This window comes from Gorilla gorilla, chromosome X (assembly GCF_029281585.2).
Source record: "Gorilla gorilla gorilla isolate KB3781 chromosome X, NHGRI_mGorGor1-v2.1_pri, whole genome shotgun sequence".
Lineage (NCBI taxonomy): Eukaryota > Metazoa > Chordata > Mammalia > Primates > Hominidae > Gorilla > Gorilla gorilla.
Genome location: NC_073247.2, coordinates 121,300,020 through 121,326,773, shown reverse-complemented (window position 1 = coordinate 121,326,773; position 26,754 = coordinate 121,300,020). Strand labels below are relative to the sequence as shown.

At 39.4% G+C, this 26,754-nt stretch overlaps 1 pseudogene; it reads right to left on the bottom strand.

Annotated features, from left to right (window-relative positions):
- Nucleotides 1-3,166: 3,166 nt before the first annotated feature.
- Nucleotides 3,167-22,109, bottom strand: LOC109024927 (mitofusin-1-like; annotated as a pseudogene).
- Nucleotides 22,110-26,754: the final 4,645 nt, after the last annotated feature.

The following is a 26,754-nucleotide window of genomic DNA, read 5'->3' as shown; positions in this document are numbered from 1 at the left end:
GTACTTTCAGGGAGGGAAGGGGAAGGGGAGCTTTTATGAGCAAAAAAAGATTTACATAAGCTGCATGGAAAAAGAGTTCATTGGTTCCCCAGGTTCAGTACTAGAGTTGTCAGTTTATTGGTGGAGATGTAATTACTGGAGAACTGTTCTTCTGAGAACATCTTATTGGAAATACTGCAGTCCTAAAGAATGTCTAGTGATAAGCCTCATCAAAGTAGGAGATATGTAAAGGGTTTCTAGAAAGTCCTTGAAAATGGTTCTTATCTCAGACATGTAAGCATGTGCCTCCTCTCCTTTGGTCCTTCCTGGTATTATTTTGTCTGGATTGGACAAAAGTGATTTCATCCTGGTATCTGCAACTTTAACACAACCAAGAAAGACTAGACTGCAAAGCAGTAAGATAAGGCATTTATTGGGGTCATAGGAATTGCAATTCAGGAGACACAGATTCAGTTAGAAGCGAAAATGTCTTCCAAAGGGAGGAAGGGAAGTAGGGGTTTCCAAAAGGATGATGAGGATGATTACCCAAGTTGTTTCAAAAGAATTATCATTTGTGGAGGTGGCTGCCTGAGTAGTTCATTGGTTGTTTCTGATCAAGAGTTGCAGCACTGGGATAATTCAGCTGTTTTCCAAGATACTGTGGTTGTGGTGGTTTAGTCCAGTTCAAAGTTCAGGTGGCCGGGTGCAGTGGCTCACACCTGTCATCCCAGCACTTTGGGAGGCTGAGGCGGGAGGATCACTGGAGGCCAGGAATTCGAGACCAACCTGGCTAACATGGTGAAACCCTGTCTCTACTAAAAATACAAAAATTAGTCGGGTGTGGTGGTGGGTGCCTGTTATCCCAGCTACTTGGGAGGCTGAGGCAGGAGAATAGCTTGAACTCGGAAGGTGGAGGTTGCAGTGAGGCGAGATCGCACCATTGCACTCCAGCCTGGGTGACAAGCGTGAGACTCCGTCTCAAAAAAAAAAAAAAAAAAAGTTCAAGCAAGTTCCTGTTTTACAAGGTTGCAGGTTGTGCAGGTAGTACTTTTTCGAGTGATTTCCCAACTGCATTATACATCTCTGAACCAGAATGACATCATTTTGTAGATCACATTTCACATTCCCCTGTTTTGATTAAGATCTGATGTGAGGCAGCATCACTGATCAATTATTGATTGGTAAGCTACAGATTTGTTATTAGTTTCCCTCAGATCTGGAAGCATTTGTTTCTAGAGTGTTATGTTCCATGGAGTGGGGTTGTTGAAAGTCAGTGTGTATCCAAGGCTTTAGAGACTGATCAATTTGAGTAACAAGGGAGCTATTTAAGTGAGGAGGCCCACATTAGTCTGTAGTAATTAGCTGTATATCAGGAGAGGCATTCATTTAATTAACCATGTCTAAATGTTATTCCTCATTCTTCTTTTCCGAAATAGATGAGATTTCAGGGTGGGCATAGAAGGCAATTGTGTTTCTTTTGGAAAGGAACTTTCTTGGTCAGATAAGGAAATTCAGAGAGTCCTTCCTGGCCCTTCGATGGGAAGAATAAGACAAGGTTAAAACGACTTTGATTATGAGGCTAATTTCTTGGGCTTTTCAATTTTCAAAAACACTCAGCATGCCAACGTGCCATATTATGGGGGATCATTTTCTGCACTCCAGCATTCCCCTATCTGATACTTCCCTAAGACTTTCACACACTAAAATCTGAGTTGGTGTCTGTGGAGAAAAAAATTGAGTCAATAGCTGAATGACAAAGAATCCCATTAAACTAGTCCCCTATTTCTTGGAAGAGGCCAGTCCAATTAAACAGTTGTGTCTCATTTCAGAAGATGGCATTGCAAGCCGGCTCTCAACAGAAGAAAAACAACAGCTAGGCCGGGTGCGGTGGCTCACGCCTGTAATCCCAGCACTTTGGGAGGCTGAGGCAGGCGGATCACGAGGTCGGGAGATCGAGACCATCCTGGCTAACACGGTGAAACCCCGTCTCTACTAAAAATAGAAAAAATTAGACGGGCGTGGTGGCGGGCGCCTGTAGTTCCAGCTACTCGGAGGCTGAGGCAGGAGAATGGCGTGAACCCGGGAGGCGGAGCTTGCAGTGAGCCGAGATGGCGCCACTGCAGTCCAGCCTGGGCGAAAGAGCGAGACTCCATCTCAAAAAAACAAACAAACAAACAAAAAACAGCTATTGTTTGGAATAGTCTATAAACCAGTTTCCTTGGAGTCTAGAGAGCAGTCAGTTGAGGTGTGTAGATGTTAGACTTGAAAAACCGTCAATTAAAGTGGAAATAAGCAGTGGCAATATGAAAGGATTTTCTGGTCTGTAGTTTGTATGACAAGGTCATTTATACATGAGCTTCAGTTTGCAGGTCCTAAAAACAAACCTAGTAGCAATTTCAGTTGGAAAAATGGAAGAAATATGTGGAACTGTTAGTTTGGAGACTTGTAGCCAGGAAAGAATTCAAGATTCAGTCTAAATTGTAGGCAAGTAATAAAAACTCAAAAAAAATAATGGTCAGGGTTAGAATCTAATAACAGATGTTCTATAGTTTTCTTCTGAAACACATTTTTTCTGTCTTCAGTTTCCCACTTTTACCAAAGATGAATCATAGTAGGGCCAATTTATTTGCAAAATAACTTTTGGTCTTACCATACTTGGCCTGATTATTTGCATAAAGTGTAGCAAAAATAATGATTGGTCATATATGCTCCTTTTAAGTTGGCTTTGCTGAAACTTTTTGTGTGTGTGGTTCCAGCAGTGCAGTTTATTAAATAAAATTAAAAAGTGACTATTCCCAGGAAAGAAAGCATCAAAAACTAGTTTTGAGAAAGAAGATGAAAGGCTCAATCTCTAACTCCTGGATGCCAGGAAGCAGAGATTTTCAGAATCAAAAACAAATTAAGAGCTCACAGCCCCACCCCTCAAGGGTCACATAAGTTGGTGCTGTTGCTTGTAACTAATTCCAGATTTTAGTTTTTTCTTTACCCAAAATTAAAACTAAGGACACAATACTCTTCAAAAATACCAATACCGTGAGATACATCACTACCAGAATCTACATAGGGCTTTGCTATTTAGGTACAGTTAGTAAAATTCATATTTAAAGTCATTTCATAAAAATAACAATTGTCCCGATCTTACAAGTTTCATTTCCTCCTATCATGGTCACCAGAGCAATCTCTATTGCTAGGATTCTTCATCGCGTGAAGGTAGAAACTGCTTAGTAAAATTCTCCAGCTCATATTCAAGTTGAACAGCTTTATTTCTTAAGAGCTTTAAATTGTTTTGTATTTTCTCCCACTGATCTATTTCTTTGGGTAATCTAGCAATTTCTTCTTCCAGTTGTCTTTGAGTAATATCAACTTGTTGGCACAGGCGAGCAAAAGTGGTAGCCATTTGTTGTTTTACTTGGTGGCTGCAGTTTGCACTTGTGGAGCTAGCAATCATCTTCAGTTTTCCAGTTGCATAGTTTACAAACTGCTGTTTAAAGGCTCTCTCCTTGGCATGGGTGGTCCAGGACAGTCTTTCATAAAGATACAAAGCTCCATACATAGTTAATGAAACAGAAATGAGTTTCCAGCCTATAGTTTTCCAAATCATTCCTCCAACATTATCGATGCCCATAGAAGTTCTAGATGTAAGAGAAGCCAATCCTGTTACTAATGTAATCATGAGTTCTGCCTGTGATGCATTATCTGGCATTGCTGGACCGGTAGGAGCAGTGGGAGTAGAAGCTAAAGAGCTAGGGAGCTGAAAGATAGGCTCTGATAATCCTAGGAGCACCATTTGAGCATTTCTAGGGCCCAAAAATTGAGGTACGAGGGAAGACCAGCCCAGGGAAAAATGAAACACAATATCCTCTTGAAAATCTGAACATAACTTGTGGTAATTTAGATTATAACTAAGATCAAATTTCTTGCAAGGGATCAGTGTATGTAGTTTATCCTATATACCAGCTGGAAGTAATGGCTTCAAATTTTCAACAATTTCTTGCTGGAACTGAAGCACTAAGGTGTTTACTTCATTGGTGCATCAATCAGCCAAATTTCTTCCCATACCATCCTCTATATGCTTATTTAATTCACTTTTATATATTTTAATACATCTGGAGTAGGATGAAACTGAACAAAATTCATCAACCAAAACAGACAGTTGACAAATTTCATCTGTCATTGCACATGACACTTTGTTTGCCACCTCCCCAGTAACCTCCCTGGTTTTTTTGTTAACATCCAGTGTTAAAAGGTTCATCTGGTTTCAGATAAAGTCCAGTCTATCAATTTGGTCTTCCTTCTCTTCCACTGCATAATGCCTTTTCTGTTCAGCTGCCATGTTTATTGAATCCATTGTTTTTTCACTGTAGCTAGTATCTGTTTAGCTCTGATAGTGTGCTGTTCAAACTTTGTTTTCACTGCTGACTGTGAGATACACTCCTCAAAGATTTGTTCAAAATTCTGAAATTCCTGTAATCTTGCCTGAAATCCTTCAGCAGGTGGCCCACATCTTCCATATATTCTGGCTCTGATGCAGAGGCATCCCAACGATTATTGAGAATGAAAATATTAGGCTTGGAAAGCCACTCATTCATGTTGTGAAAACATGTTTTTCCGTATTCGTTAGTGTTGATTCAGAGTTTGCAACCAAAACAAAGACATCAGCACCTAGGCAAAACTTATCAATCCAGCTAACCAGCTCTGTAGTAACATCTGTGCCTGGACTGTCTACTAACACCAGGTAATCTCTCAAGAGGGCACATTTTGCTTTTGGCCAAAACACATGTACAAGACAGCCAGCTTTCAAGTTTTTGTCCGTGTGAAGGGCATGGGCCAGTTGATTAACTGTCTTTACACTCTTTTTTCATCTGATCCTTCTGTCATAAGATAGGATTTATCTCCATCGGTTCCTTCAACACTTAGGAAGCAGTTGGTTATATGGCCAATCCCACTAGTGAGAACTTTATCCCACAACATTACATTGTTAACAGAGCTCTTCCCACTGCTTGGCCATGATATATTAATATAAGGTCCTTTACAATCTGGCTTTTGCTTACAAAGTCTCTACCCTCTTCTTTTGCTCAGTGGTTTCGTAGCACCTTAAATTTAACTACTTGAGTTCTCCAAACACACTGTGGTCTCTCTCCCCCTTTCTATTTATGGCTTTCTGCAAGAAATGGGCTTTTGGACCTTTTTCACATCCAGAGCTATACCTATTTCTCATTCTCAGTAGGACAGTTGAGTCATCACCTTCCCAGGAGGCTCTTCCTTCCTACTCCTGAAACTTTTTAAAATAAGAAATACCAGATTTGATTTTTAAAATCTTCTTAAGTGTAGGAAGCCAAGCTAAGGATTCACCGTCAGACTTGTGCTTGTAATTCTTGTATGAATTGGGTGAATTCTCTTTTTTTAATATTTTTTTGAGACAGAGTCTCACTCTGTCACCTAGGCTGGAGTGCAGTGGCAAGATCACAGCTCACTGCAGCTTTGACCTCCCTGGCTCAGGTGATTCTCCCACCTCAGCCTCCAGAGTAGCTGGGTTCACAGGTGCATGCCACCACACCTAACTAATTTTTATTTTTTGTAGAAACAGGGTTTTGCCATGTTGCCTAGGCTGGTCTCAAACTCCTGGGCTCAAGCAATCCACCGACCTTAGCCTCCCAAAGTGCTGGGATTACAGGCATGAGCCACCACACCCAGCTGAATTCTTCTCTTGTTAGAGTTGTCAAAATACCTTGAGGTTTCTGGACCTATCAGAAAGTGACATTCTTTAAATACTGAAAGGTCAGGAACCCTGTAGGGGAACATGTAGACAAGGTACCAGGCCAGTCTTTTTCCACATCTATTGGCTTTAAAGTCAATCTCAATTTCTCAAAGCAGTCTGGTCACATTCAAAAATATGATATTCCAGTCAAAGCCTTGGTAAAATAACCAGTGTCTCAATTGTATCCTGTCACAGAAGAAAACAGATTCTTATTGAACTTAGGCAGACAACTATATTGCCATAAAATAAGAATACTCATGAATAATTTGTGGATTCTAGATAAATCGGGTAAAGAGAAAGGTAAATGTCTCAGTTTTGTTAACAAAAGTATACATTACCCATTGATATAAGGTAAAAATAGCTTAAGAGGGAAAAAAATTCTTAACTCTGGAAAACAAAACCATAAAAAGAATTAGCAATGGTTCTAGCAAAAAGTCATAAAAATCATTTCAGTCCTTCATCAAGTTAGTCTCATGTAATTAATTCTTGTTCTGCTTAATGTTGGGTTACCAATTTTATGAATACAGCTTTTTAAATTAGAGTTTTAAAAAAAATTTTACCCAGTACAGTTGAATAATTTGAATGTCATAAGCAGAGTTCTGTATTTCAGAGTATGTCAGACCCTCTTCCATGAACCTCCTTGAAGACACAACACTTTAAGATTTACGAAGACCTTTTAGAAAAAGAGCATCAGAATACAGCAATTTACTAGGACATATCAGATTTTTTGAATCTCACACAATTTTGGAACACATATTAATAACATCCCTATGAACATAATTCAAAGTTAAACACCGTTTCTTATTGGACAATGATTTCCATTTGATTTTAAGATACAAAATAAGCCTAATATGTTTTCTTGAACTCTCAGAGGATCTTTTTTTTTTTTTTTTTTTTTTTTGAAATGGAGTCTTGCTCTGCTGCTCAGGCTGGAGTGAAGTGGCACGATCTCACTCACTGCAACCTCCGCCTCCTGGGTTCCAGAGATCCTCCTGCCTCAGCCTCCTGAGTAGCTGGGACTACAGGCGCATGCCACCATGCCCAGCTAATTTTTGTATTTTTTAGTAGAGACAGGGTTTAACCATATTGGCCAGGCTGGTATCAAACTCCTTCTCAGAGGATCTTTTAAAAATGTCTAAAAGTTTGTTTAAAGTCAAAAAGACTTAATTTAGAATTTTAAATTTCATTTTGGGAAGTTTGTCAAATATCAAAGATTTAAAACACTTGATATCAGAATAGGATCACAGGTCACTGTAAAATAATAGTCATTCATTTAGCCAAAGTGATAATAAAAAGGCTTCACAAAGCTAAAAACTTTTACTCTTTGACAGAAAACAGTTTTCTAAATAATCAAATGACCTAATAAAGACAGCATGAGGCAAACTCCTCTCTTTTTTGCAATTTACTTAAAAGTTGAACTAGTCTTTTACTGTTTCTTATTATTACTAAACAAAAATATTGTTCAAAAGAGAAAATCAAATTCTACCTTTGCATTGGTCTATTATTAATACAAAGCTAATTTTACTAAAATTCTATAAACAAATTTATCCATTCTTAGACTGACCACGTAAGATTTCCACAACTCTTTTATAAACTCTTACAAGTTTTTTTCATTCTCTCTCTTTCCTCAACTTTCTATATCCATTCAGTTATATCTATAATTCTTTTTTATTCCTTTAACAAAAGCAACCTTTAAATCACCTTTAAACTAGACAAAGATTACTTTTCTTTGAAGAAAAAACATATTCACTTGTCTTTCTTATAAACTTTCTTACCAAAAACATCCTACTTTTCTTATGCAGTCTGTGTACAGAATTGTTTCTCTTATATCCAGTAATTTTAATTACATATATTAACTATAATTTTAACTTTCAGTAACCCAAATTTGTAGAGTAAAACATATGAGTTAAGTAATTTTAATGTTATATATATCAGGTGCAGAGCCCAGGACAGGGGACAGAGCTGTGAAGACAATGCCTGAAGGATCCGACCCTTCCCAGTATGGCCAGGGGGCACAGCTGGGCCAGAGAGGATGAGGCCATATTGGGCTTGGCTCTGCTCTGCAGCTTGTGGCCTAGGCACTGTGGACATACCTATGTCTTCCAGCTTCGCCATGGCCACCTGTCTACACCCCAGTATTTAAAGGCTGAAAATGAAAGACGTTAAGTTCACAGAAAGATGTGTACAAGGTTTTAGGGAGGTCCATCACCCTCCCATTACAGCTTTAGCTCACAGACACATCAAGCAAGCCTCAAAATGATCACAGAAGCAAGACTTTTATGACCTTAAAACATCTAGTAGAGATGGCATACATTTGTTTGAGTGGTAGACTCAGGTGACTATATCTAAAATTCTGAAGACATTTCTATTTTATTTTACCAACAATTTTTAAACTAGCTTTATTTACTAAAAATTACTAAAGTCACGTGAATTCAAAAAGCATATGGCCTAGTTATTTAATTTATAAGTACTCATTTATTTGTAAGTAAATTTAGTATCATTTATTCAATGTACAAACACAGACATGTACACATGTATACATAAAATACAAAGAATGTATAGCTTTGATTGTAAAATATTAGTCATGCGACAGGTGAAATTCACTAGTTTAAAAAGAAAGTTGGATTAAATTGTGCCTCTGTAAATGGAACAAGTTGAAGTTTATCTGTCCCACATGGCCAAAGCTTTTACTGAGTTTTAGAGAAAAGAGGGTAGAAAATTTACATCTCAAAGCACAGGAAGAGAATTTAAGCATTTTCAAGAAAGAGTTTGGGTGTGTCAGTGAGAGAAAGATTAAAAATGGATACCAATGTAACGCAAAATAAATAGGAATTAACCATAGGATTATACAGATGAGCCTGGGAAAATTCAGAAAGCTTTTCAAAATAACCAAATGCCAGAAAGCCATATTTTGAAGACTAATATTTTTAGATAGGTGGCTTCTAATTTAGTCTCTGGACCACTGAGCTCAGGGCAGAGCCCATTAAAGAATAGGGCCAACAAATCATTTGCACTTTCCACGGCCTAACACTTATGTATGTGAAAAGCAGGAGCAGCTGGAAGGCAGAGCATCCAGATCCCCCAAAATCAAGGATCCCATCTTTACACTGAATCCCTTGTCCTCCAAAAGAGAGAAACACTACAGGACTGGGCTGCGCAAGGCTTCCACAGTGTACTTCGCTGCAAAGACATTTCCAGAAGGTGGTGGGAGACCCAATACTCATTAGCCCACTCTGTGATCAGCCCATTCACCACAGGAGTCATCCCTCAGTGGCAAATGTTCTCATGGCCTGCAAGTGTGCAAACCACATTTTTTTAAAAATTTAAACATGCAAAAAAAAATGAGTAGCCTGTGCAGTAATAACCATTCACTCTAAATAACCACTGTCAGCCACCTTCAAAACTGCAGCCCTTGCTAGTGACCCACCAGTCATCAAACACACATAGGTCAAGTTTTCTCTCACAGCATAAACTAATCCTTGGTACCCCCAAAAGCCAGAGAGACCAGGGAACTCAATGCAAAAGAGACCAGAGCTTGAGATCTGAAAGGAACCTGTCCATGACTCTTGGGGCACCACAAGGAAAACAGAAGATCTTAAAAAGGAGTTGTGTGACACCTTTCTCTGTGCACCTTTTAATGGGGTTTTAGGGAGGCTAGAAGTCTCCTCTAGATTTTGTTATATGGAATTGAAGATGACAAAAAGGAAGGAGGAGGAGAAGTGGAAGGAAATGGAACAAGTCTTAGTGGAGCCAATTTGGGGAGCCAATTTTAAGTTTCCCAGAAAGACCAATGAAGCTTTATATTTTTTCTCAGCAAAAATCATGCCAACAAGAAAGGGAGCAAACAGAAGGACCAAACATATCATTTAAAAGGAGATTTCAGTTGACTGAAAAAATTCCCCAAAACAGAATCTAAACTAGAAAAAGCAGAAAGGCCTTTAAAAATATTAGAGCCTGAAAATCCACTTTTAATTAAGCCGATTTCTGACTATAGTGTTCCTATAAAAAGGGTGTCTTTTCAAATATCTTATCAGATTTCATCCAGGAAAAACAGTCAATATTACTGGCTTTTGAACTTTTTCCCCCAAAGGTGACTTTCAAATGACTCACCAAACCCGAAAAGCTTTAACCAAGCATATGACCTAACCAAGGACACATGAGGTATTTCCAAATGCAAAGTATTCCTCACAAGACCCAGAACCATCCCAAAGACAGCTCAAAGAAAGGACAGTTTTGCTAGCCACAAATGGGATACAACCCACATCTGTGTCCAGCAATATTCTCTAACATCTCAGCTTCTTAGCTGACTGTCTACACACAAAAGCTGACCATCCCATGTACCCACAGATGAAGGATTAAAAGAGAAAGTTGGTAAGACAGGAACTCAAAAGATGTTCATGGGAGGGGAGAGGATCAATAACAAATGAATACCCCAAAAAGTTAAGTCACATAAATATCAAACCAATTTTTCAATAAATGTTTCTTTTCCTGCGTTTAAGGGCTTACATCAGCAGAGACTGATTCCTTGACTGGGAATCGAACCTGGGCCCTGGCAGTGAGAGCATCAAATCCCAGCCCTAGACCATAGGGTAAAGTGTTTTTTTTTGGGGGGGGTGGGTGGGGGGAAGTAAATCCTGCATGGTCTCCAAAGCAGACAGTTTGAGCATACAAAATATTTTAACTTTGATTGAGGATTGCCCTTTAATTTAGTCAAGAAAATTTCTAAGGCTAGGCATGACACTATTATATGTCCTTTAAAAGAAATTTGATCCTCCCCTATATACAAATAAGGTAATTGTTTAGAATGAGAGATCTCTAAAAGGATCCATCTTTTGGCCACTGATGATTAGAATTTCCAATGGTATAATTATTCCAATAGCGACTCAATCCAATAACCCTCTTTATGGAAAGCCCAGGAGGAATTGCTCAGGTTTAGAATAAGTTTTTACCATATAAGCAAAGAGGGTGCCAAGAATGGCAGTGAAATGGAATAGCTAGGGCTAGGAGGGGGAGGAGACACAAGACAAAGACAAATAGAGAAGTGCTTGTTTCCAGATTTGTTTCATTTTTAGAAGCTTCTGGGTTTTTTCTAATTTAGTCTTTGAATTAATTTGGCATTGTTATCTTTTAGAGACACTAGTTTAGATTCCTAGAGTCTTTTAGATGCCTTAAGATACCAAATTAAAGCAGATATCCTATTTAGGCTATTTGGTCTTTTCTTTTAGCCCTTCTAACTGTGGAAGAAAATGCATTGTGGAAATTCAAAAGATCACCAGGTTGGCCGTTGTAATTCCAAATCACTTTCAGTTATATTCGTCCATCAAGAAAGACATTCACAAGATGAAGCACTGTAATTTTTGAGCCAAGAAACTGAGATTCCTAGAAAGGGGTGACTCAGCACCTATACTCTTAGAAGCAAAAGCCCTCATGAATACTCACCACAAGGGGAAAATTTCCTTTGTGGACAGCTGGCAACAAAGAACACCCAGTAAAGATATGAACCTCAAACCAAGTTAGGAGGGTCAGGGAAAAGAGGGGACTCACTAACAGAGTATGGAGCTGTCAGGGAGGTGATGGAACACAAGGAGTTCCTGCAGGTACAGTGCTCAAATTTGTGGCAGCACCAGAATGCATAGTAAGAGAGTAACATCATATCCCACTTCTGACACCATTTAACGTCAACCAAGAAGAGGCAAAAGAACTGAGTGCAACGCAGCAAGCATTTATTAGGGCCTTAGGAATTGCAATTTGGGAGACACAGATTCAGCGAGAAGCCAAATTATCTGCCAAAGGGAGGAAGCAGAGTAGCAATTTTTAAAAGGATGCTGAGGGTGATTACAGAAGTTGTTTTGAAAGTATCATTGGTGGAGGTGGCTGGCTTTGTAAGTGAGCCTATAGTTCATTAGTTGTCACTGTTCAGGAGTTGCAGCACTGACAAAATTCAGCTGTTTTCCAGGATGCTGTTGTTGTGGTGGTTTAGCCCAGTTCAAAGTTCAAGGCAAGTTCCTGTTTTGCAAGTTTACATGTTGTATAGGTAGTCCTTCTGAGAATGGCTTCCCAACTCCATTTTAGAGCTCTGAAGCAGAGTGATACAATTTGTATATCACATTTCACATTAGCTACCCACTTTCATAGGAACTAATTCATTCCTGTGAGAGGAAGAACTCACCTCCACAGGAGGGCCTTAATCTCTTCATAAGGGATTCATCTTCATGACCCCGACACCTCCCACCAGGCCCCACCTCCTAACACATTGGAGATCAAATTTCAATATGAGTTTTGGCAGGGACACACCACATCCAAAGTATTGCAAGTATATGTTATGCTAAGAATGTATTTGCCCCTCCTCTGTCCAGAAAAGCTTTTCAACATTGACTGAGAATGAAGGAACTAATGGTACCTTTGCTCCCTAATCCCTCGGTTTCTCATCTGGCTCCAGAAGGGGGTGGTGGTGGGCAAAGGTATTTTACTTTTTCCCACCACACCGATTGATAGGAAGGTCCATTATAGGAGTGATGAACTCAGTGCTTGCTGCCCAGTTATGTCTGTGGGTCCCACATACATTTTTCTAACGGTCACAGGCATACAGATGTAGAAGATAGAAGTGCAAAATAAAGTTAGACCTCTGCTTGACAGCATATATCTAATGAAAAAAAATCTAAGATGAATCTAAACCTTATGAAAGCTTAAGGAAAACAAATATCTCCAAACCTATATAAGTACTTGAAAATATGAGCGCATATATTTGTAATTTTGGGGTAGGGAATACTGTGTTAAGCTTTCCATGAACACCAGAAGTTATAAACAAACAAAAAAAAAACTGCCAGGCTGGAACAGATAAAAATCATAAAATAGCTGCACAGCTGTATTAATATTCTCCAGAGAAACAGGACCAATAGGATATAAATAGATAGCTAGATAGATAGATATAGATGATTGATAGAGATATAGATAGATAGATAGATGATAGATAGATAGATAGATAGATAGATAGATAGATAGATAGATAGATAGACAGACAGATATAGATAAATAGATAAGAGGGAATTTATTACGGGAATTGGCTCACATGATTATGGAAGCCGAGAAGTTCCATGATCTGCCATCTGCAAGCTGGAGAAACAGGAGAGACGGTGGTGTGATTCAGGCTGAATCCAAAGTCCTGAGAACCAGAAGCTCTGATGTCCAAGGGCAGGAGAAGATGGATCTTCCAGCAAAAGAACATAGAGTGAATTTTCCCTTACTCCACTTGTTTGTTCTCTCTGGACCCTCGATGGATTGGATGATGAGGGTGAGGGTGCATCTTCTTTACTGAATCTACTGACTCAAATGCTACTGTCTTCTAGAAACACCCTCAAAGACACACCCAGGATCAATGTTTTACCAGCTATCTGGGTATCCCTTAACCTAGTCGCATTGACTTAGAAAATTAATCATTACAATAGACAAAAGTATAAACAAAATAAAAAGGCAAGTGACAAAAAGGAGAAAATACTTATAACAGGTGACAAAGCATTAATATGCACTTTCTCTAAAGGTCTCCTACAAAAATCAATAAGAAATAAAAAAGAACTTCAATGGAAAAACAGGCAAAGGACATGAAATGGCAGTTCACAGATGAAGCACTACAAATGGTCATCCTCACTAATGCTTAATCTTGGTCATTTATTTATTCAACAAGTATTTAATGAGCAGCTACTACATGCCAAGCACTGTAATAGGTGCTCAGGATTCTGTCGTAAATGATATATACAAAATCCTCACCTTCTTGGAATTTACTTTCTGGTGGGTTTAGACAAATAGCAAAAATTAAGATACATATTAGTGGTGAAAAGTGCTTTATAACAAAATAAATAAGCAAAGTAGGGGGATAGAGAGTGCTGAAGGATGTTCTATCTTAGAAAGGATAGGTAGAGAGGATCTCTTATTATATTACATTTGAGCAGAAAAGGACTGAAGTGTGAGGATGAGGCATGAAGGAAGATATCTGGTGGAACAGCCTTGTGAGTAGGGGCAAAGACCATAAGTAGGTGTCTTTCCTAGAGTGGTCCACATTCAGCAAAAAGGACAAGCAGCTGGAGTTGAGTGAGCATGAGAAAGATGAGGTCCAGAGAGTCAGCAGGGGCCAGACAGTGGGGACCTTGCAAGCCACTGAAAATACTTTACCTTTCATTTAAAATGAGATGGAAAGGCTTTGGGGGTTTTTGAGCAGAGGACTGACGTGATCTGAATCGTGTTTTTTAAAGCAACACTCTTGCTGTTATACTTGGAATAGACTGGGGTTGGGAACAGTTAGAATGGAATCAGGAAGATCATGTAGGAAGCTTGAACAATAATGCAGTCAAAAGATGATAGTGGTTTAAACCAGGCTGGTATTGGTGGAGGTAGTGAGAAGTGTCTGAATCTGTGGGTGTGACAGAAAGGGTGGAATCCAGGATGGTTCCAGGTTTTTGGCCTGAGCAATTGGAAGAATGGAGTTGCCATTTTCAGAGATTGGATAGTGCATATGTTGAGCAGATTTGAGGATAAGATCAGTTCAGCTTGGACATGTTAACGCTCTCCTATCTTAAATATTATGGTTGTCCATATTTTAGTTCTACCTTTAAAAAATTTAGGATTTTGATTAAATTAAATTAGAGTTGTCAGGCGTTTGAGTAGGCAGTTGATTTACAGTATAAGTTTGGAGGTCATAACTGAAGCATACATTTAGGAGTTATATTTTCTAAAAATTAAAGAAATATAAACTAAAACACAATACTGTTTTTTCATTCATGAGTTTGGCAACTTCCTAAAAATTAATAAGTACAGTGTGGGTAAATGAGCACTCATATACATTTTGTGGGAGTATGAAATGGTAGAGCCTTTTTGGAGGGAAATTTCATGGTTTTAATCAAGATTTAAAATGTGCTTATCCTTTAATCCAGCAATTGCACTTCTAGAACTTTATCCTCTAGATATGTTCTCACATGTGTGCAAAAATATGTGTACAAAGATGTTCAATGTCTCAGTGTGTAAGAAAAAATGGAGAAAAATTGGTATATCCAATGACAGAAATGGTTAAGTACCTTATTGTTTACTCAGCCTGGAGTATTAGATTTTTGTTGAAAAGACTGACCATGTGTCAGGTACCATGAGTCAGGTACTGTGTTAAGTGTTTTATGTCTTATCTCACTTAAATTAATTTTTTCTACCTTGATTTTCTTCTTTCTAGCCATGCATTCATTTATGTAATAATTTTTTGGGCACCTACTATGTGCCAGTACTGCCTACTTAATCCATAAAAATGGACTCACTTTCCCTGACAAAGTTCCTAATCTCCAATGAAAGCTATGGCCCTTGTTCCCAGATAAGTATTTGTAAAATTTCCTTGAGGGAATCACAGACCACCCTCTGGAAGTTCCAGCAGTTCTATAGACCCAAGTACAGATTCAGAATCTCTGTTCTGGAGCAATGATTCAAGGACATACAAAGGCAAGAGTGGGAGGTAGGGTGGGCCAGAAGGCCAGGGTATACAGAAATCTTTAGCAGGTCAGCTTCTGTTTGGAAAGTATTGGTTAAGTGCAGATTTTGCTGCCAGGATGTGAAGACACTAGGAAGCTGGGGTCCCTTAGTGAATACTAATAGTGCAATGTGGGCCATACACTCCTGTTACCCAGCATTCCCCTCTATCCTCTATTCCCTGCCGCCGTATCTCAGGCCTGGGCAGCTTAAGTGTCTCTCCATTTCCTCTTCAACTCCAGCTCTTACAAGGCCAAATGCAATTGGCTGTGAATCCAAGCCTTCTGCCCAAGTGGCTGGGAAGCCTCTCCCACAGCCTGGCAGTGGGGTTTTGCCATGAGTCCCTGTCTCCTGTTTTTTGTTTTTTTGTTTTCCTTCCCTGTGTATGTTTCCGTGGTAACAGTCAAGCAGGCTAGTAGGATAGCTGCCTGAGAAGCCACCAGGCTCTCACTCTCCGCTCACTCTCAATATTGATCAGTGCTTCAATTCAGCAAAGGACAGGCAACAAAAACCCATGGGTCAGTTCTTGTTCTCTAGTAGTAAGCAGATATTGAGATAGAGTTAGGAGTCAAAGAGCTTTATTGGGGGATAGTTAATAAATATCTGTGAAAAATCAAAAAGGAGGCAGTGTTGGGCAGGAAAGCATTCAGACCTTGATGTACATCTGACACTTGTGAAAGGAAAGAAGGACAAAAGCAGAATTAGGCAGGCTGTGATGTGGCTCTGACAAAATCTCACCATATCCAAGAGAGAGCTGTGCAGCAAAGATGTCCCATGAGAAAAGCCCCACACTGGACTGAAATGGCCAGACTTGAGTACATTTAGTGTGCTCAGTCATTGACTACAGGCTGCCCTGGAAGACCATGTCATTGGTTCAAATATAGTGCAAATCTTGCAAGTGCTACAGCTAGAAGTTCTCAGTTAACTTCCCTGCTCACAGATGAAAGGTATGTTCCTGCTTGAAGGGAGAATTGAGCAGTGTCCATAGCTGCCACAACATCTAACTCTTTCTAACCACCAGCAAAAGGCCAGCATGGGTGTATATAAGCAGATCAGCATGAATGCAAGGTGTCACCTTGTGACACCTCTACGACAGGGAGTGCAACTTGGGCTAGTTCATTCTGCCCCACAAGGAGTAGGGGTGAGAGAAGCTCTCACCTGTGCTGTTGTATTTTTTCCTCCAGATATTAGCCCAAGCTTCACCTTCAGTTACTATATATAGATGCATACATGCACATATATTTGAATATGCTTCTTCTCCATGTTTACCCAGTCAGGGGGATAAGGAAATAAGATGCTGTCAAGACATATGATGAGTAAACATATATATATATATATGTGTGTGTGTGTGTATATATATATACGTATATATACATATATGTGTGTATATATATACGTATATATGTATATATATACACTCATATATATGTGTATATATATACATATATACGTACGTATATATGTATATATATACACGTATATACATACATATATACGTACGTATATATGTATATATATACACGTATATACATATATACGTATATATGTATATATGTGTGTATATATATACATATATACGTATACATATATATACATGTATATATATACGTGTGTGTGTATATATATATATATATATATATATATATACACACTGGATGTATGGGCAACTAAGTCTCCTTTGATTTTGGCTCTAAGCATGTACAACACAACAATTTTAGTAATCACTACCATTTCTGAACTGCCTGTACTTCTAATATCAAGTGGTTAAGAATCAAAAAGGTCTAGTTTTGAATCCTGATTTTGCCAGTTAGTGACCTTGGACAAGTGACTATTTCTCCGAGTCTCGATTTCCTCATTTGAAAAATGGTAATCATAAGAGTACCTATTTCCTAAGGTTATTGTGAGGTCATCTCCCTTTTATAGATGAGGAAACAGAGGCCCTGGTAGATTAACAACTTGTTAAAGGATCACACAGCCTGCAACTGGCAGGTCTGAATCTCACCTCCAGGTCTGACTCCAGAGCCCAGACCCATTGTCCCACACCACAATACTTCCTAGTTTTCCTAGGCTGCTGCTGAAGGGGCTCTGCAGGCTAACAGGAAGCAAGAGGCAGAAACAGGGTTTAGAGGTGTTCTCAGATCACTAGCGACTAGGTGAGAGAGCAGCAGTGGGATGCAAGCCATTTATTCCAGTGAACAAAAGTCAAAATAATGCATAACTGGTGATATATTTGGGTGGCTATATGTTGGGCTAATGTATATTTTCATGACAAATGATATACAGAAGTTTGCTTTCTGCAAGGTATAGTTTGAAAGGCACCAAAGGTCCCTCTGATCCTCAAATCAAACTCCTTCTGCTCCTAAAACACAAAGTATATGCCTGAAGTGCCAATGTTACCAGACAGGGGGTCCAGATCCAGACCCCAAAAGAGGGTTCTTGGATCTCACGCAATAAAGAATTCAAGATGAGCCCACAGAGTGAAAGCAAGTTTATTAGGAAAGTAAAGGAATAGAAGAATGGCTATTCCATAGGCAGAGCAGCCCTGAGGGCTGCTGATTGCCGATTTTTATGGTTATTTTTAAATTATATGCTAAACAAGGGGTAGATTATTCATGCCTCCCCTTTTTAGACCATATAAGGTAACTTCCTGACATTGCCATGGAATTTGTAAACTATCATGGCGCGAGCGTAGCAGTGAGGAGGACCAGAGATCATTCTTGTTGCCATCTTGATTTTGGTGGGTTTTGGCTGGCTTCTTTACTGCAAACTGTTTTATCAGTAAGGTCTTTATGACCTGTATCTTGTGCTGACCTCCTATCTAATCCTGTGACTTAGAATGCCTTAACCTCCTGGGAGTGCAGCCCAGAAGGTTTCAGCCTCATTTTACCCAGCCCCTACTCTGGAGTTGCTCTGATTCAAATGCCTGTGACATATTTCCCCCCTCCCTTTTACAAGCGAACCCTTAATCCTAAGGGTTGTAGAGGGATAAAGATCCATCTTCTGTAACTTCTTCATGCTGAACAGAGGCAATGTTATTCCTACCTAACTACTGGGTCTCTTGTATTCAGGGTAGAAAGGAGCTCAGTTAGAAAGCCTTGGTATGGTGAGGGTCATTCATAATTCTTGAGTTCCAACAAAAGTGATATCTGGAAGATTAATAAGTGCTTAAGAAAATATTGAGTAAGCTTATCCTCCATTCCTACACAAAGAGTGTAACAGCATTGTATTCCACAACAGTAAAGCAAAATAAATAAAATTATCCAAGTAAACTAAATTAGAAGGCTTTCCATGAGTGGAGAAACTGTTGGAACCAAGCTCATATGGGATCACTAGCTTATTCCAATGTGCCCAGAATTAGAATATTGATCCAGATTTTTACATTACCCATCCCTCTTGTTTCTTCTGAGCAGCAGCCAGAGATCACTGGTTGGTTCACAGGAATAAGCAGGGTTAGTCTAAATTGCAGGGAATAAAACCTTAAAAACAACTGATGAGACTAGAATCTAAAAACAGCTGTACCACAGTTGTTGAAACATAATTTTTCTCTCTCCAGTTTCTCATTTTTTACTAAAGACAAATCATGGTACGACTGATTTGCTTTATTATACTTGGCCTGATTATTTGTATAAAGTGCAGCAAGAATAATTATTTTTCACATAGGCTTTTAAAATTGGCTTTGATGGAACTCTGTTCCATAGAAGGAATCTCAGATCAGACTTTTTTTTTAAAGCTGAGCCCAGCCATGGGGTTGTACTGTCAAATACCTGTGACTTGGGTAAATTTCTCTCCTCTTGAGGTCCCAAGATAACTTGGGGCTCCTGGGCCTGTCAGAAAGTGACATTTTTACCACAGGTTAGGAACTTACCACAGGTCAGGAACCCTGCACAGGGACTGTGTAGACAAGGTATGAGGCCAGTTTTCCCAAGGGGCTCTGATTGGCTCTATAAGTCAAGTGTGATTCCTTAATGGAAAGCACATCATTCAAGTCAAAGCCTTCCTAAAATAACCAGTATCTCCAATTGTGTCTTGTTGTAAATGAAAACAGATGCTTATTGCACTTATGCAAATAAGTATATTGCCATAAGTTAAGAATACCCACAACTTAGTTTCCAAATTCTGGAGAAATTAGATAGAGCGAAACAAATATCCTCCAAATTTTGTTCACAGGAGTATATTTTACTCAATTGTTGAAAGCTGTTAATAGCTCAAAAGAAAAATTTCCTTGACTGTGAAAAACAAAACAAAGGATCAGCAATGTTTTAAGCAAAAAGGTTAAAAAGATTACTTCAGTCTTCTATTAGTTCAGTCCATGCAGTTAAGTCCTGTTTTGCTTGATATCCATGAACATTTCAGCTCTCCATAAGAGTCCTGAAAGTTTTTTCTGCTATTCTAATGTCACAATCTCCAAAGTTATTAGAAACCTTCATTTAAGACCACCTGTTAGAGTTCTATAGTTGATTATAAAACCACCTTCTACAGAGGACCAAAACAAGACAATAGTCTGTAGACGACAAAAAGTCTTATTAGTTAGGACAGCCATGATTAAAACCACAATTGACAAGGAAATTTTGGTTATTTCTGTGGCATACAACTATTTTACATAACAATGATGATTATTAATAACATACACTAAGTCATATTAGAATTATAGGAGTTTCTCATAATTTTGGAACACATACCAATAACATATTTACACAAATACAGCCCAAAGAAAGCCAAACATCATTTTATATTTGACAATGCTTCCTGCAGGATTTTTATACCAAATAAGACAAATTTCACTGTTGCACTAGTGTACTATTAATGTCAACCCCAATTCTTAATAAAACCTTGTAGACAAATTTATTCCATCTTAATCAGTTTGAACATAAGATTCCTACAAACTTTTTTTCCTCACCTCCTCAGCAAAGTGGATCATAAACCTTTTATAACCCTTTACAATTTTTGTGAAAGAGCAGTTCAGTGCTCTAAGAAAAACCTGTTGTGCTCTTATTCCAATGTTCAATTTACGGAAAAATTGAATACCTTTTTAAATTTTAGGCAATATGTTCACACACAGAATTTTTTTTACAATTAATTTTTTGCAAATCTTCCACAACTTGCTCAAACTTGCAGTTTTATCCCAACTTAAAACAATCCTTTAACCCTCTAAACTTAGGCAAGAAATCCACATTCCTATGACTTCTTATAATCTTTTACCAAAAACACATTTCACTTTCCTTACACACCTTGCATGTAAAACTGTTTTTATTGCCCAAAGATTACTTAGGTCACATGAACTAAAAGGCATTACAGTTTTTACTTTTCTGATAAAATAAGAACTTATTATTTTTAAGCCAATTAATTAAAGCTCTTTCATATATAAATATCACAGACATAACACATATAAATACACAGACAGAAGAAGATCCAGTACTTGTAAGATTTTTCTTTTGCCAGTTTCTTAAATGGATTACTGGCTTAGGATGGAGCCCTTGGAGGAACAGGGCCAGGAAACAGGAAAGCATGCAGTTTTTAGGGCATAATAAGCAGGCACAGCTGGAAGGCAAAACAGATCCCCTCAAATTAAGGGTCCCATTTTTATACCAGATCCTGGATCCCCAAAAAGGGGGAATCAGCCCATCTCCCAAAACTATATTTCCTACCTAGTTATTACACACTAAAAGTCTCTCATAATGCAAAGTAATTTCTGATACCCCCAAAAGTTAAAAATGTCAGATAATGCAATGCAAAACAGAACAAAGCCTTAGATTTTGAGAGGGATCTATCCACTTTTAATTCCTGGGGTTTCATGAGGAAGACAGAGGTTTTTCCCCAAACAGGGTCTGTGGTGCCTCCTCTGCTTTTCCTGAGTCCCCACCTGTTAGAGCTAGAATATCTGCTTTTAATTAAGCTGACTTTTAACCACAGCTCTCTAAAAAAAAGAGTCCTTTTAAAATTTAAAATTTTAAAATTAAAATGTATTACCCAACTTTTAGCCAGGCCAATCGGCCGATATTTTTGGCTTTTGAACTTTACCAAAAGTAACCTAATAGTTGCACTGAGAAAGTAAAATTCAAGACAGTTAGTGGAGGGAAAGAGAACCAACAAAGGTCACACAGATATCAAACCAGAAAGTACTCATTCCCTAAGCTGGGAATTGAACCCAGGCTGCTATTGTGATGGCAGAGACCAAGAGAAAGTACTGCCATGTGGTTACAAGGTTAATCTGCCAAGGACATTTTTCAACATGTGGTCTCTGGGCAAGATGGTCGCCCTGAGTAATAGAAAAGACAGGAAAGAGAAGGAGAGAGAGAGAAGCATTGCTTGCGGCAGGGTGGGGAAGGTGAGCATCTCACAGAGGCCCAAGAAAGATCCACCCATCCCAGCGTGATTGAAAAGTTCAGGCAGCTGCTTGTCGGTTGTGAAGGGATCTTTTCCAGCAGTCCCATTAGCTCTCAAGTTTCCCCTTTTAGGGAGAAAAAAGCTCCCCATGTCCCATGGTCCCGTACATGCCTCATCCTGTCACCCACAGCCATCAGCAGACTGCAAGGTAGATTAATTCAAAGAGAATAGCCGTTAACATCCCATAGTGCCAAACCTGTTCTTAGCTGAGAGTACCTTTACTGAGAGGGTCCTCTAACCTCCTAAATCTTAGGAAGGACTCTAACCTTCCTAAATTGGGCCTCCAACCCAAGTTTGGTCAAGCGTCGTTGCCTTTTATTGAGAGGGCCCTTTAACCCTCTCTGTCTTAGGAGAGACTCTAACTCCCCTAAGTTGGGCCTCTAACCCAATCCCATCCTTTACCCAAGTATATGCACCTCACTTACCCAAAGTCGGCCAATTTGTGTGCGCAGATGATTTTCCTTTTGGTCACGAGTTTCTTCAGTATCATCCCTTGGGGTTCACCAGAAAAATGTTACCAGAAAGGGGTCCCGATCCAGACCCCAAGAGAGGGTTCTTGCATCTTGAGCAAGAAAGATTTTGAGGGGAGTCCACAGAGTAAAGTGAAAGCATGTTTATTAAGAAAGTAAAGAAATAAAAAGAATGGCTACTGCATAGGCAGAGCAGCCCCAAGGGCTGCTGGTTGCCTATTTTTATGTTTAAAAAAAATTATATGCTAAACAAGGAGTGGATTATTCATGCTTTCCCTTTTTAGACTATATAGGGTAACTTCCTGACGTTGCCATGGCATTTGTAAACTGTCATGGTGCTAGTGGGAGTGCAGCAATGAGGACGACCAGAGGTTACTCTTGTCACCATATTGGTTTTGGTGGGTTTTGGCCGCCTTTGTTAGTGCTACCTGTTTTATCAGCAAGGTCTTTATGACCTACATCTTGTGCTGACATCCTATCTCATCCTGTGACTTAGAATGCTTTAATCTCCTGGGAATGCAGCCCAGCAGGTTTCAGCCTCATTTTACCCAGCCACTGCTCAAGATGGAGTTGCTATGGTTCAAACACTTCTGACACCAAGACTAATGAAATATTCCTTTCAGTTATGGTATTGTTCCAGATACTGCCAGCCAAAATGCAACAACCCCAAGATAAAAGCCTATTGCCTCCAAAGTAATGAGTTAACAGATTTAGCTCAAAAGGAGAGGGCGAGGCCTGGGGGATTTGAAAAGAGGGCAGGCTAGGTCTAGAGTCTACCACAGTGTGGGCCTTAGGAAGCATAGCAATATAGGGCCTGAGAAGGATGGGAGAAAGGGGCATGGAGGTAGGAAGTCTCCTAGTTCCTAGTTTTGCCACTGGCCTTCCAGGGATTTGTGAGTGTATACATATTTTTAGCTGCAGTTCTCATTTTCCTCCCAGTTATTATAAATTACCTGTCTGGGGAGGCTGTTTTTCCTAGTTTCTCTCTCCCGTCTTCCTCTCCTTTTATTTTCAGTTGTTTGGAAAGCAGTATCTTCCCAACTGTCCCTACCTACCCTTCTCCCTCACCTTCCCCCAGCTAATTACTCCTTCCATCCCTTCTCCCAGGCTTGTCTTTTCTCCTCAGCAACATCCAAAGCCAGTGAATTATTAGGTCTGAGATTGAGCCCAGACCATTGGGAATCCTGGATGCCACAGATGGACAGATTAGTACCTTAGAAAAATCATTTCCAGAGGCTGTTTCAGAAACAACAAAAAAGAGTCAGGAAAACGGCCGGGCCCGGTGGCTCACGCCTGTAATCCCAGCACTTTGGGAGGCCGAGGCGGGTAGATCACGAGGTCAGTAGATCGAGACCATCCTGGCTAACACGGTGAAACCCTGTCTCTACTAAAAATACAAAAAATTAGCTGGGCGCAGTGGCGGGCGCCTGTAGACCCAGCTACTCGGGAGGCTGAGGCAGGAGAATGGTGCGAACCTGGGAGGTGGACCTTGCGGTGAGCTGAGATCAGGCCACTGCACTCCAGCCTGGGCGACAGAGCGAGACCCCGTCTCAAAAAAAAAAAAGAGTCAGGGAAACAAAGTGCTTATTGGCTACCTCAGGCAGCTCAGGTCTCCAAGTCAGACCGTGGTACCTGGGCTTGGTTAAGTGTTGCAGGCATCTACTGCCAATATCTTGCCGTTGAGCAAGAGAATTGGAATGAATAATGTTACAGTCAATTTTGTTTTTCTAGTTACAGAAAGACTACTTGAAAATACATTTGCAAAATTACTATCGTTTCCTTTAGGGCCCTGAATCCTTTTTTTTTTTTTAACAGTAAAATAACCATCTCTATAAATCTAATCTTAGACTTTTTTTGCGGAGCTGGTTTAACAACTACCTTGTAAAGTCAGGGGCAAGGTTTAGAATGAGTGTCTGGCTGCGGGAAACAGTCACTCTCAATTGATTTTACCCTTAAAGAAAACCAGAATTTTTGGAAGGGAGGAAACCAATCATCAAGCCAAAAACTATAACCATTGTATTTGTGTAGCACGTGGCACTTAAATATTTTCGTTTGTTGCCTTATTTGATTCTCACAACCACTTGGTGGGCCAGATAGGACAAATAGTATCTCCATTCAATAGCTGAAGAGAGAGGCCCAGAGTAAGTGAATTGTGCAAAGTCACAAAACACATTAGGGGCAGAACAGCCTTAGAACACAGGTCTTCTTTGGGTCTGGGACCAGGATTACACCTTAGAGACCACCACAGCCTTTGTCAAACAAGGGGAGTTGATATGTAGATGTTTGGGGTGTTCAAGGAGGGAGGAAAAGGAAAAAAAACACATGAAATTTAAAATTTATCAAAATACAGCTTACATAATATCAGATCATGTTCAAAAGTGGTCCTGCTAGAAAGCCTTCTCACTTCTTTCCTTGGACACCTGAAATAGCACAGTTCCTTCCGTTTCAACTCCTTTTCATTGCCGCTCATTCTATTCCCAGACTCTGCCTAAAGACTATGTAAACATTTGCTTTCTTAGCTCTGAACTTCTCGTGCAAACCAAAGAACGGGAGGCAAACACTGCTGCCCTTCATGGCCCTCAACAAATATGAAAAACCTGAGAAGAGAAAGAAGTTTTTGGTCACTTCTAAGTCAGGGTGACATCATTGATATATGGCACTACCTATTGGAAGCCAGCCATATACCCCTACTCAAAAGTGATAGTGAAAATATGCTTGATCTATTTTTGTGTTTTTCAAACTGATGGTACAACCTGTTAGGAAGTTGTAAAAAAATCAGTTGAGCAACTTATGACCAGCATTTAAAAAAAATAATAGAATGAAATAGAAAATGCAAGGACCACACTGCAAGTGGTAAACATGAGTTTTATTTTGGACATTATACACACACACATACACACACACACACACACCCACATATATAGGTTTACTTGTGCATCTGTATACCGGATTGTGATGTAAAATATACTTCTCACTGTGGGTCATAGTGAAAATTTTGAAAGCTATCTCTCTAAAGAATGCATATACCACAATCCCAGATTTATGTTGTGTCCTAAGACCCCTCCATCTGACACATTATTCCAACAATACATTTTTCTACCTTTTACTGCTTCCCTAGAAAGCTAGACTGACCTACATAGCTGACTGAGAGTCACCGAGAACTCTTTTGTAAAGAAAGCTGCATTTGGCAAAAGGTAAGCATTTATTAATAGAATACAGCAGTTTGGAAAAAAGTGTTTTGATGAAATACTTTTATTATACAGAGCCAACTACAAAATCAAAAAGCCAAAAATGCCTTACCATTTTCCCCTAAATATGTGTGGTTATGTTAAAGCACACATAGGGCAGGAAGGACAACACATGCTTATAACAAAAATCAGTAAATGGAATCCCCTTCTACCAAATTTCCTGCCCAATTTCAGGCAAATAGTGAATTCATCAAAATTTCAGAAAAGAATTCGCAGTACCTTCTTGGCTTTTGACTTCCTGCTCCTTTTCCAAACACTGTGCTTATCCTTGAACCTTATTGGGACTATCTTTACAGATACACTATACATTACTAGGTGATTTCCAAAAAGTATGAAAATTTTACCATGACCCAAATTCACTGAGGAGTCTGTGGCTCTTACAGCCATATGGGCTACTCAAGAAATACAAATGGCATGGCGACAGAATTTGTTTGAGTCATGAATTATTAGTCTTGTAAGCTTACAGCCTTTTACTTCCACTAACGCCTACAAATTTAGACCTAAGTAGATTCCTAGCCATTTTTATCTAGGCAAAACTCCTAAGGTGCCATTGTTTATAAGACTCACCATTACTTAACCACTGAGAAAGGGGAAATGAGACACAACCATAATATGGCATCAATTTAAGATCTGTACCAATTCCAGAGATGTTAAAATGTGAGAAATACATGCATCTTTGAAGAGATAAAATATGATATTTAATTTTAAGAGCTATTACTGTGTTTTAAAATTAGAGATGAGGTCTTGCTGTTGCCCATGCTGGAGTGCAGTTGTGCAATTATGGCTCACTGCAGCCTTGAGCTCCTGGGCTCAAGCGATCCTCCCAACTTAGCTTCCTGAGTAGCTGGGCCTATAGGCATATGCCATTGTGCCCTGCTAACTTACTTTTGTAGAGACAGTGGTCTTGCTATTTTGCCCAGGCTGGTCTCAAATTCCTGGGCTCAAGTGATCCACCCACTTCAGCCTCAGAAAGTGTTAAGATTACAGGCGTAAGCCACCATGCCTGGCTGGCTGTTGCTTCTTCTCATTCCCCTCCAAAATGTCTGCTGACATATATATTTTTTTAATTTTCTTTTTTCAATATACTTTAAGTTTTAGGGTACATGTGCAGAACATGCAGGTTTGTTACATATGTATACATGTGCCATGTTGGTGTGCTGCACCCATCAACTCATCCTTTACATTAGGTATTTCTCCTAATGCCATCCCTCCCCACTCCCCCCACCCCACAACAGGCCCCGGTGTGTGATGTTCCCCACCCTGTGTCCATGTGTTCTCATTGTTCAATTCCCACCTATAAGTGAAAACATGCGGTGTTTGGTTTTCTGTCCTTGCGATAGTTTGCTCAGAATGATGGTTTCCAGCTTCATCCATGTCCCCAGAAAGGACATGAACTCATCCTTTTTTATGGCTGCAT